This window comes from Rhipicephalus sanguineus, chromosome 3, assembly GCF_013339695.2.
Source record: "Rhipicephalus sanguineus isolate Rsan-2018 chromosome 3, BIME_Rsan_1.4, whole genome shotgun sequence".
In the NCBI taxonomy this organism is placed as follows: Eukaryota; Metazoa; Arthropoda; class Arachnida; order Ixodida; family Ixodidae; genus Rhipicephalus; species Rhipicephalus sanguineus.
Window position 1 is genome coordinate 15622739 of NC_051178.1, and position 12286 is coordinate 15635024.

The window sequence follows — 12286 nt, forward strand, 5'->3', positions numbered from 1 at the left end:
TACAGATCTACTGACGTTCTGGTAGATCATATTAATCGCACTGTTGATGGTACGCCAAGGACCAAAGCCACCATTCACAATTGAATTAAGGGTTTATTGCTATAGTATGCATGGCGAGTGGCAATTAACATACTATCTTGCTTGTTTTTCAAATCTGGCATTTTCTTGTATTTGGGTCAGTGAAACAGAAAAAGAATATTCAGAGAAGATTCATACTTCAAGTTTAACCTACACTTGTAAAACCTAAACGCAGGAACAATAATAAAATTTAAAAAATCTATAGCAAGGAAAAAAATTTTAAGTGCAGCGGCTTATCTTGAAGTGCTTTGCTTTTTGGCGTTTTCCTGCTCTGTCTGTGTTTAGCCCCTTAATGTAAAAATGAAGTCGCGTAACAACATAGAATTGGATTATTTTTTGAGAGAGCATTGAGGCATGGCTTCGGCACGCAACCTCTTGCCAAAGCCTTGCTTTCACAATGGTCAGCACATCTAAAATGCTGTCTGCACGGAGTTCTTCACATGAAAAGCAGCCCGTGAACAAGCCTTGCTACCAATCTACATTATTCACAACTACAGGAACTGAAAAATGAAACGTATTGACGAAGCAATGCTCGGCCGAAAACCTGCAGCGACGACGAAACACAGCAGCAGCCCTACAGCAGCGGGGCGAAGACTCCCATTGCTGACGATGGTAGCGCCGCCACGCGGGCACTCAGGAAAACGAAAACTCGTTTACATTTTTTGCGCCGCGGCAACGTACCCTCTCCCCGGAGCGACATTTGTTTTCGTGGCCGCTACAGGGAGCGACCGCAGCGCCGCCATTCGGTAGAGCCTGAAACGCCTGTTTTAGGCACTTTTTCTCCCTGAAGACGGCCACTGGCCTAGGTACTGAGGAGAAGAACGCCCCTAGCTCCACTTGTCCCTAGCTTGATCGGCAGCCATAGGCCCACGCATAGGCCATGCGCGCTTCACGCCGGTGTCAACCCACGCCAAAGTAAGTTTATGCATTCGCTGTCCTGCGATGTTTTCTACCGCGCGACGGAGCAAATGAGTTAAACGGGCCAGGCCTTCTGCCTGGTGTGTTGTGTTTGTGTGCCGTTCGCCTTCGAACTCCACCTTTGTGAATTTGCACCCTCTGTGAGCACCACAGTAGAAGTGCTTAGCTCGAGCTCGGTTGTAGTCGAGGTGGAACTGCATTCAACAATTCATTATTTACGTGACGCTACGGCCTCAGTCCCGAAACTTGATTTGGTGCAATTATGTTACTGTTACTGCAGCTTCTGATCGGTGCAGCTATTTTGCTGGAGGGAGGCTTCAATGTAATAGAGTTACTGTTTTGTACTACATGTCCGTGTCGTTCCATTTGATATGTCATGATACACTTCACGTGTAGATGGTCGACGCTACCATCTGTCCAATACATTACATGGTTCTCAGTGCAACTGTCTAGCGCTAATTGTACCATTTTTATTACGTACCTCACTTCGCTGCAAGAGTGCTTCTTCACAGCCCTGTGCTTCTTCGCAGCACGGGGCACAGGCATAACAATTGCAGCACGTTTGATGTAATGCAGTCCTACCATCAATTTGTATGGGCAAGACAACACATAGGACAGTGCACATTGGAACTTTGTGCAAAGTTTAGGTATTCCCTGTGACCTTGGGCGCTGCTGACAAATGTCCCATTTGTCTGGTTTGTGTAGAATGCTAAAATAATTTGCTGCATCAGCCAAGGCAAAGCAGAAAATTAAGCTGGAAATGGCCACTTCTCTGCATTACAAGCTCTGTGTAGTGGTGCTGTAAATTCTGCATTGCCAGATATTGTTGCGTTAGAATCTGACTACCTGCAAAATTTTGACTGGCACAAGCACCCAGTTGCTGTATTTCTGGTAGACCAGCTGCACTATTATTACAGCTGTCGTTTCCCTTGGTTTTGTCCTAGCAAAGACGCCACCTGGTTCAAACAGCCCACGTACAACTGTGATTAAAACTGTGAATAGCATGCACACATACACACTTTAATCGCTATGGATGCAACAGATTTCAAAGAACACTGACTGCAACGGTTGATATCACTTCCTTTAGAAACTTGCTCAAAGCACATATCATTCTGGTGTAAAGCAGCTTGCACAGTTGTAAGAAAGTGGGCAGTTACCAATACAATTTGCAGTGTTCCACTACTTCATTCTTTAAGGGGCTCCTCAACCACTTTTCCAAGTAATCATCGAATGACCTCAGTATCGGGCCTCACGAATCGATTGCCGCAAAAATTTCTTGAATTCGTCAAGAACGAATAGAGTTACAGGGATTTGTCACACGCTTTCAGTGCTTCCCCTCTTCTCTCAGCTTGCTTGAAGGTACACATGGAGGGATGGCATAGAGGAAAGAATTCACGTCATGAGCTTGAGCATGCATGATGAAACACGATTGCTCTCTGCTGTCATTCCTGTGCATGAGTGTGGCTACTATAGAGCACAGGGCCAGCGTGTGGCAGCACCTTGGTGGCAAGAAACGCATCTTATCCAAATGCCGCTCTTTATTTATGTGGGATATTGGCCTGCTATGTGTTGTTCAATGTCAAAAAGCAGGTGCCGACAGCTGCGAAGAGAGTGAGCACAGCCCCCTGTATGAAAAGAGGGTGCCTGTGAAAATGGCAACTTCACGCTCCACTTCTAATCTCTCCTTGTTGCGCATGACTGCAAGGCTTGGCTGAGCTTTTCATAGTGGTGTCTGCTTTCCACAGGATGTGGTTTCTGAGCAAAGAAACAACTGCTTGCAGCGCGAACTCAACACAAGGACAAAAGAAGACGCGGTGCTTGTTCGTGCCTTTTGTTTTTGTGTCAAGTTCACACTGCAACCAGTTGTTTCTAATGATCTACCAACTTTCCAACTCTCGTTGACTATGTTTTCTCACCAAGACTACATTTTTTCACCAAGCCTGACGGGTGGTTCATGACCTCTTATAACAACTTTTTCATGAGCAGAGTATCCTTTAAAGCTTCATGCAACATTAAAAAAAATCATAGAATCGGCCCACATTAGTAAACACAAAAAAGTGAAAAATTACATTTATTGAAATTCTACATCTGTCTTTCCACTACTTTCTTTTTCTGTGTGCGATTTTCAACTTTAGAAGGCGTCTGATTATTTATTTATTTGAGAATACCTCACAGGCCCCGTAAGAGGCATAGGGTGAGGGGGCATACAGTACAATTCAATACATTGCATGGTTGTATACACACTCTACATTTCAGAATTCTAAATGTGCATGGTGTGGCTGCACTATAACATGCATAAAATATACAGCTGTATCGTTACCAGGAAATGGCTATATTTTCACACTGAGCTGAGGCATCTGCATATTTAAATAAGTGTTACAATACTTTATTGGATGGCTGTGCATTTGGGCACATGCGGCTGGCGGTTATCACAATCTTTGTATACAGGGCAATCTTGAGCGGTCATGCTTTATACCCTATAGATCTTCGACTAAGACTTTCTTGCTTGTTACTTTTATCAGTATCGAAACTTTGCAGTATTCATGCACCTTACAGTAGCTTTTTTTTTGGCGAAACCGACCTGTTACTACAAAATGTACTAATATGATAAAGGTCTTCAAACTTAGGTTACCTCTTCGTAATTGTTGCCAGAAGAAATAATTTACTCCAGTAATCAGAGTGGAGTGTCTGGAAGTCCTATACAATCTTTACTGCTTGGGTGGTACTTTGTAAGTGTACACAATGATCTGCAGTGATGTTTTCAGGCTTGCTAACATGAAAGCAGTAAAACAAGCTGGCCACTTTTACAGCAGTATACAACTTATCCTGAAACAAGCAAATCACAGTGGTACCACTACCTGCAGCAGTGACACTTAGGTTGTATCACAGCCTGTGCCCTATACTGGTACATCATTGAAAGACTCATCTAGCCTGCACAGATGTCATTATTGTCATTGCACCTCGAGGTGGCTAACTTCTTTTTAGTACCGTGTCATCCGTAACTCCGCTCATTCCCATTCTTTACTGGTTTGAAAAAATTTTGCGGCAATAGATTCATGAGGCAATAAACTGATAAGCTATTATATGATTACTTGGAAAAGTGTTTCAGGAACACTTTAACATACACTGTGTGTTCTAGCATGCTGCTGTTACCAAGGTTGATGCACAACATGGTTTTGACACAAGAAAGAAGTCAAGACACCACAAACGCCAACTATCAACTGCAAAGGCACACAATGGCGGGAAAAAAAGAAGACATGAAAACTTATCTGCGCATGCTGATGCAATAGATGAACTTATCAATCCAGCACGTGTGGGGGTATACGTGAAAGATAAGGCAGTTGATTTATTCTTTATGCAAGTTAATAGACGGTTAGCTCATGCATGCGCATGAGCAAATAGTGCGCGTGCATGCGCACTATTATCAATATGCCATGCCTCGATTATTAGATGAGTTTGTTCATTCATATGCCTGTAAAAAACTGCGTATTTATCGAATTTTGGCGTGGACTTACACTCTCGACAATGTAAAGATAGATTAGAAGGTGTGCCTCCGCTTAACAGTATTTTATGTTCCAATAATCTCTGGTTAACACAGCGGCTCGTCTGTCCAATGTAGAAGCAGCTGTAGCTAAAGGGAACCTTATAAACCACACCTGTACAGCAATCGGTGAATTTGTTGGCATGTTTTATGAAACAAATGTTATTCCGCATCGTGTCTACTATTACTCGCTCATTCTTTCTCTGCACAGTGCACAAATCTTACCTAGATAATTGGCAGGCGTAAAGACAGCATTAACGCTGTATCTACTTCCCACTTTCTTTAGCCTGTGAGACATGCAATGAATGTAAGGAATACCTACGACATGTTTTTTTCTCATTGCTTTCTGCAACCATGCTCGGACTTAGCATAACGTACTTCTTTAAACATTCCGCGATAGTGGCCGCCCTGTCTTTGCACGCCCTGTCCTTTAGAATGAATACTTACCAACTAGCTCAGCTCTCTGTTATTCTAAACATGGTTTTATTCCACAGCCCTGGGGAATGTCTTGGAATGCTTGTTCTGGTTACAGACTGAAATGTTGCTAATCTTGTGGGTCCTTATTTCTTCTTGGGCACGTTGTGCACTTGTTTCAGTACATGTACTAGGTCAATACAAATTTAAGTGAGTCAGGATATGCACTTTAAATGATGTCTTCAAGTAAACAACAAAAGTGAGCTTTCCACATTGTAACTGTTATTGGCATTTCAGAAGCAACACAGCAAGATGACCAAAGGATGTACCACTTCAAGATGGAAATGGCTATGTTCAAAGATATTTTAGAGATGTACAACAAGGAAGATATTGGGATTCTCGTTGCATCGATATATGCGATCTGCAATAGCAATGTCCAAAGCTTAACGGGCACTTTCACGTAGAGAGCCTTCCTTATTACAGCACTTATTCGCAAAATTCTTGCAGCAACATGTTCACATCGTACAAGTGCGCATCTCTCCATCAGAAATTTTGGACCGCAAGGTTGTTTACTGCCACTTGAAGAAACACCAAAGCCTCCAACCCAATAGACAGTAAACAAGAGTAAGGTAGCCAACATAAGAAGGTGCAATATGGAGAGAATTGAACATGCTTTTCTAAAGAACAGAAGAAGCCTAAAAGCAGTGAAGAGAAAATTGGGCACAGGCAAAAACCAGGTGTATGCACTAAGAGAAAGGCAAGGCAGTTTCACTACCAATATGTATAAGGTAGTCAAAGCAGTAATGATTTTCTACAGAGATCAGCCAGGACAACAATGGTAGTAATAATAGTAGTAGTAGTAGTCCGGACGAATCTCACCAGCAATGGCAGATGAAGGAACGAAAACTTCTTGTCAGAAGAATTGGTATCTGTTCATCTTAAAACCGCTTCATGCACAAAAAAAAAAAAACACACCCCTAGAGAAGATTCTGCCAGGAGCAAAGACACAAAAGCAAGACAATTATTGGAAGCTTTTTACATAAGAAAGCAAGAAAGTTTGTGTGTTAGTGATACATAAGTAGTTTTATATAAGACTGAGAAACAGTTTATTGAGCGTGTGTTATTGTATTACCCCTGATGTTCAAATGGATGTTTGTTGCGCAGGCGTGAATTGATGGTACATATGTGTGTGTGCTTTCTGGGAATTAAAGCAGCTGTGAGTGGCGCCATGTCCAGTCATCTTCTCTCGTGGTGTGCGTGTTCTTTTTTTTGTGTCTAAAGCAGCTTTAACATGAAGGAAAGAAAGCCTTAGAGCGAATGCAGTGGGGCAAAGCAGCCGGTTATGATAAGGGGTGTTGCTGTACAGTGATGCTATTAGTTTTCTTGTGCCCTTTGCAGCCATCTGCCACTGGTCAAAAAAATGCAGCCCAGGAATTTTTCAGCTGTGCCAGACGGCTATGGCGAGGAAAAGCATTAAAAAAAGTAATAGCATTGCTCTGCGATAACACGCCAGGTAACAGCAGATCTGTTTAAAGACGGGGGGCATACTGTTCTTGAAAAACTGGCCAGTTTGTATATGCAATGCCTCTTTACTGTGAGCGTGCTGAAATCTTTGAAGAATGTGAATATTGCCCTAATTAATTATGTATGACATTACTATACAGTTTTATGTACTTATAAGCTTTGTTTATCAATGTCTTGTATTAATGTATTTTTTTTGTTTTTGGTACAGTTAACTTATGTACCTATTTGTAATTTGTATCCAATAATCATGTGCTCATGGTATGGTCTCATAACCAAGGGACCCTTTTCTGTATATCCCTTTTTGTTGTAATCATGCTTTGCAAAATAAATGTTCGAATGAAAAGGGGCATCAAGAAATTGAAAAATTAGAAGCCGATCAGCTTACTCATAACTGCTAACAAGGTATTTGCAAAAGTAATAGCTAATAGAATTAGGACCACCTTAGAATCCAATCAACCAAATGAGTAAGCAGGATTTCATACAGGCTACTCAACAATAGACCTTATTAGCACTGTTGATGTTATGGATAAATGCATGGAATATAACCAACCCCTATATATAACCTTCACAAATCATGAGAAAGCATTTTAGTCAGTTGAAACCTCACCAGTCGTGCAGGCATTGCAGAAATGGTGTGTACACAAATTGTATACAAAAATACTGGCTAAACTCTAGCTTGCTGAGCCGTAGGAGTACATATGTAAATTTTATTACATTGTTATAAAACGGACAGTCAACACTGCCACGCCAACTGTTGTTAGACAACCGTTGATTAAAACATTTATTCACGATCTACACGGTGTGGCTGCAGCATGGTGGTCATTGCAGCACATTTGCTACAGTAAAATCACCAACTATAAATGGTATGTCTTTCTCTTGTCCAACCCACACAAGATGTCTTATAAAACTTCCAGTGTCTATTTTCCATGTTCCTGAGATGATATAGACCAGGGGTCTCAAACACGCGGGCTGGACCTTTCGTAGCGGCATACCCACGAATGACTGTCTTTGTCCTGCACTTTTTTTTCTTAATAGTCTTTTAGCAAGCTACGGAAATATGGTACACAAATACGGTAAGACAGTAGGGTAGCGCTCCTCCTTTCCTGCTCGTTGTGCTTAAGCCACTCCCAGTTCAGGTGACAGTTCAGGAAACTGTGCATCCTCAAACGACAGGTTCCTCGTTAACAATGTGTAGGCTGACAGGCAACAATGATGCGTGACAATCGCACAGTAACTTGAGAAAGCTTTTGTGGTGTTGGGTTGCCTTCACCGGCAAAAGCACAACGAGCGGGAAAGGAGGAGCGCTACCATACAGCCTTACCGTATTTGCGTACTATATTTCCGTAACTTGCTAAAAGACTCTAATAAGTATGTTTATGAGCTACAGAGACGCGACTGGTTTTAAGCATTTTTTTCATGTGGCACCCCCATGTGAGGTTGCAGTGCGGTGAAACATAACCATGGAACAAAAACTGTATATTTCAGAATCAAGGTCCAGATTTCAGTCATTATGGAGATCTCTCGAGTCCTGCTGTCAAATCCCTCGAGAAATGACCCACATATGACATTTTGTTCAAGCTAATGTTGAAACTAACTAAATGGCAGATACAAGAATGAAGCATCAAGTTGGCGATTGCAAGTACGCAGCATATTAACTGCATACACAATAAACTGTCAGTGCGTGGATGTTGTCAAGGCTTTTCAAAGATAATTTAAACTTTAGGCAAATTGACATCTATAGTGACTTGTGCGTGCTGTCGGGAAGAGCCTTTTATTTTTCTTATAATTATTATTAATCAAGTGGTGTCGTATGTACAGTTATCAGTCTCGTCAGTGAGCAATTTCCAGCTGCTTCTTTTTCATAATTCAAAACATTCTTCGGATGGCACTAAAACAAACAAGAGCCTTCTTTTTTAAAATGATTCCTATTGCTCCCTTTCCATTATATCTACAGGAGGCCTGCACTGAGCTCACTGCACTAAGCACACTGAGCCTGCACCGAGCGCATTGAGCTCGGCCTGCCAGGCGGCGCTAGCAAGTGCCTACATCTGGTCATTGTAGCCGTAGTCGTACAGCGACCAGGCGTACAAGTCTGATGTCACGAGAAAAAATATTGAAACAATACGCACGGCCAACAACCTTGGTTGTAGTCCTAGAATGAGGACCACGTGGACTACCACGTCTATGGCAGCTGCCGCCCTAGTGTTCCTTGCTCATGACATCATGTGATTACCTCCTATAGCATCAGCTTTCATATGCCAAAGCTTAAGACAGCAGACTACGCAACTGCAGTTAGAAGCAGAAGCAGTCTACGAGGCAAAACATGTGGTATTGTGCAACGTGGAGGTGGACAAATATCACATAGCAACGTTCACTGGACTAGTTCTCCAAACAACGCCGGCAGACAAAGAATGGGCTAGAAATCGCAGAAACTGAGAAGTTACTACAGCAACGAGCTTGCAGCTACAAAGCAGGGTAAAAACAAGGTGTAGAGACCGCAATAGAAATTTTTAATGTGCAAAAGTCTATGGCAAGTTTTCCAGCAATTTCGGTGCCAATATTGTGTCTATAACGCAAAAGGTGTGGCACTTTTCCAACAAGAATACATATGGCTTTGTAGAAAACAAATGGATTTGGGACAGGTCAACTTAATTGAAATTAGCTTGAGTGCATCAACCTAATTTTGGGGGTGATATGGAGGTAAGAAACATATGGGCCACCTTGAGGAAGAAAAGCATCATTAGCTGGGCAGCGTTCACAGGCGAGTCTCGGTGAGTGCTTCCTGCTACTCACCGAACATCGCAGCCCCACGTCAAAGCAGAAGTTCTGCATTCGCAGATTCATGCACCTTCTTACCCTGTGGACACATGTGAAAGCTGGCAACAGGCTCCATAGTGTACGCCCTGCATTGAGCACTGGCCTACCATACAAAACTCCTCCAAAGACAGTGGCTACATAATGTGATTTCTTTCAAGTGTTGTCGAGCGCACAGCAACAGCAGGAAAACCTCCCCAGTCACTCAGAATTACAGCGCAGGTGGCATTCTAAAGTTTTGTTTTCAGCTCGCTCTGGTGCTCCCAAAGCAGACTAAGCAGCCACTATGACCACATGAGCCTGCCTAGCACGTTGCACCAAAGGTGGCGTCTGCTTTTCCAGTGGTATTGCCTTACGCCCAATACCAGTTACGGAAGTGGCCATGAGAGCACCCGGATAAGGGCAGCTAGAAGTTAGATGGAGTAGATAATAAGGAAATAATTTTAACTGCCTCAAGTTAAAGGCACGCTGAAAGCATAGACAGCTCTGTACAAATGCACAATGTTGGTAGGTCCTTATGGTAACAGGTTGTCTAAACTATGTCACTTAGTAGGCTTTAAATAGTGTAATATATGAAGACTGCACTTAAATCTATGTCTTCGGTCACCTCCGCTTGGCGGGGAATGCCATTCATGCAAACAGTGCGATTGGTTCCCAATGTGGTGATGTTGTAAACAGATTGTAAACCGATGAGCCATGCCGCCCTATTTAACGCCTTGTTTGTTCTGCATGCACGAATCGTATTTTATGTACGTGTAAAAATAAAAGAATTTCAATGTACGCAGCTTGCAGCATTCAATGTAAGCATCGTAGACAGTCTGCCACAGCTGTATCGGCGCACTCGCGCTAGGAGTGGAACGGATTTAAAGGCTGGGATAGTAGCCGCCATAGGTAGCCGCAGCAGCCCGTGGAGGGTCCCCTGTAGCGCCAAACACGTGACTGGCTTCTTGCGATGCAGAAAATAACCTAGCCCTTTCAGACTTCAGGAAGCATGTCAATTTCTTTTTGACGGATTTTATGCCTTCACGGGCCCCTTCGATGGCGTGGTATTGACTATCTTTTGCGAACAAGGCAAAGGCAACATTCTGCACGTTGCGTCAGTTGACGAACGAATGCGACCTCGTTTCAAAGTCCGGTGAAAAGGGCAGAATATAAACACAAAGAACGACAGAAAGTTTCTAGACGTAGGAATCAGTCTTTAATCGGACGAAAAGCGTCAAAAGCCGACACATGAGAAGACACGATGTCTGGTTCTCTAGTGTCCGTATTGGCACGGCTCACTTTCTTCTACGATAAACATGGGAGGAGTCGATCCCGCCTACGTCGTGCCAAGATGCAAGGACAGCGGTCGCCGTAAAGACGATACATATTTGCTTCACTACGCAGACAGCAGGAACGTCGTACAGCATGCATAGGTGTTTTGCTTACCTTCTAGTGGCAAAGCGCAAGTGTCGCACATCAGATTTCGATGCTTGATATCCCGGATGGTGCCTAATATAACCATAACGTACACAGGCGCATATATATTCCACAATATCAAGTACAACAGTGCAAGGAAAGGTTGCAATCGCTTGGAGTTTCAAAAAGTTAAACAGGAAGTCTCCATGACACCAGTTGCAGGAAGCAGGTGGCGCTTCGCGCAGTCAAAAACCGAAACCGAAAGCTATCCTTGAGCGCCTCCCGTCATTTACGGCCGCCGACCCACTCACGTCGATGAAAAGAAATCGAGAGAACTTTGCTCCACGGGAGATATGGGGATTTTTGCTGTATTTTAAAACACTTATGCGCCATATGGCTAAAATGAAGGTGTCGAATAGTGGTTTCTGCATCGAATTCTTTCATTCAGCAGCAATTTTCACCCTTGAAGAAGACAAGACTGCTTGTCGAAACGCTGACTCCAGCGACACTCCGTGTCCAAGGATTTTTCACCTTTTCAAGCCCCCATCTTCCGCCGTTTTTGGATTATCAATTTTGCTGGCTAGAGAAGCTCCAGAAATTAATCCGATGCCATATTATGCAGACATCCCTTTAGTTATCACTCTTGATAGAAGTTATATGGAGGCATAAAGAAAAACATAAATGCCTCAGCTTGCGCCACCGAGGTGTAACAGGCTAACAGTGAACAGCTAAAACTTTTGATTGTGAAATGCTGCCATGGTACAACGCTTTGACTAGGCTGTCACTGGAGCCAACATTTCGACAAGCCGACTTGTCTCCAAGTTGCAGCCACGAAGACAAGTACGCTTGTCGAAACAGCTTCAGCATCACCCCGTGTACAAGAATTTTTCATATCAGCAAAATCGGTGTTCTTTTGTCCAAAGAATTAGTTAACCCTTTCGGCCCTGGCGGTGTCAAATGACACCATCACCTATCATTTCCCCTAGCACCACGGAAATGAAACCAAAACTGCCCATTCTTGGGGGAGTACTTCTTCAATGATCCCCACTGCGATTGACACCAAAATGGTGACATGCTTGCGGAGCTGGGAGCCACAAAGAAGAAAAAACTTGACCGAAGTCATGGGTGACGCCGAGGCGGGTCGGCTGAGGCGGCTAAGCGCAGTTTTCAAGTCGACGTACCGAAGCCGTTTCAATGAATATCACACTGAAAAATGAGACGTGGTTCACATTTTGTGTACTCTAGTGAATAGCAGGAAAAAAGACGCCCTTTCTCTCATTTCACAACCGCTGAGCCCTGATGACCTAATTTGATGTCATGCCTGTAAATCGATTAATACTTGCACCACCGGATCAATTTTTCATTTCTGGTCTTCTGAGGTCATAACTATTAGGGAAACAAGCACAAAAAATGTCCCCGACCATAATAAAAAATCCAGGGCTTAAAGGGTTAATGCTGTTTATTCTGACATGGCAGTCGCTTAATTCATTGCGCTCCAGACAACATAAGCATTTTAAGTCGACTCATTTTCATAAGTAATGCTGCATGGAATGTGTTATACTGCGCTTCCAAAAGTAAATGCAAAATTTCAACAAATGT

The 12286-nt window shown here is 43.1% G+C and overlaps 1 long non-coding RNA gene across 1 annotated transcript; it reads left to right on the forward strand.

The window, feature by feature from the left end:
* The first annotated feature begins 945 nt into the window (after positions 1 to 945).
* LOC125757569 (uncharacterized) lies at positions 946 to 5596 on the forward strand. The gene is made up of 2 exons (XR_007415318.1): positions 946 to 993; positions 5249 to 5596. It is a non-coding gene; the product is annotated as an uncharacterized LOC125757569 (long non-coding RNA).
* Positions 5597 to 12286: the final 6690 nt, after the last annotated feature.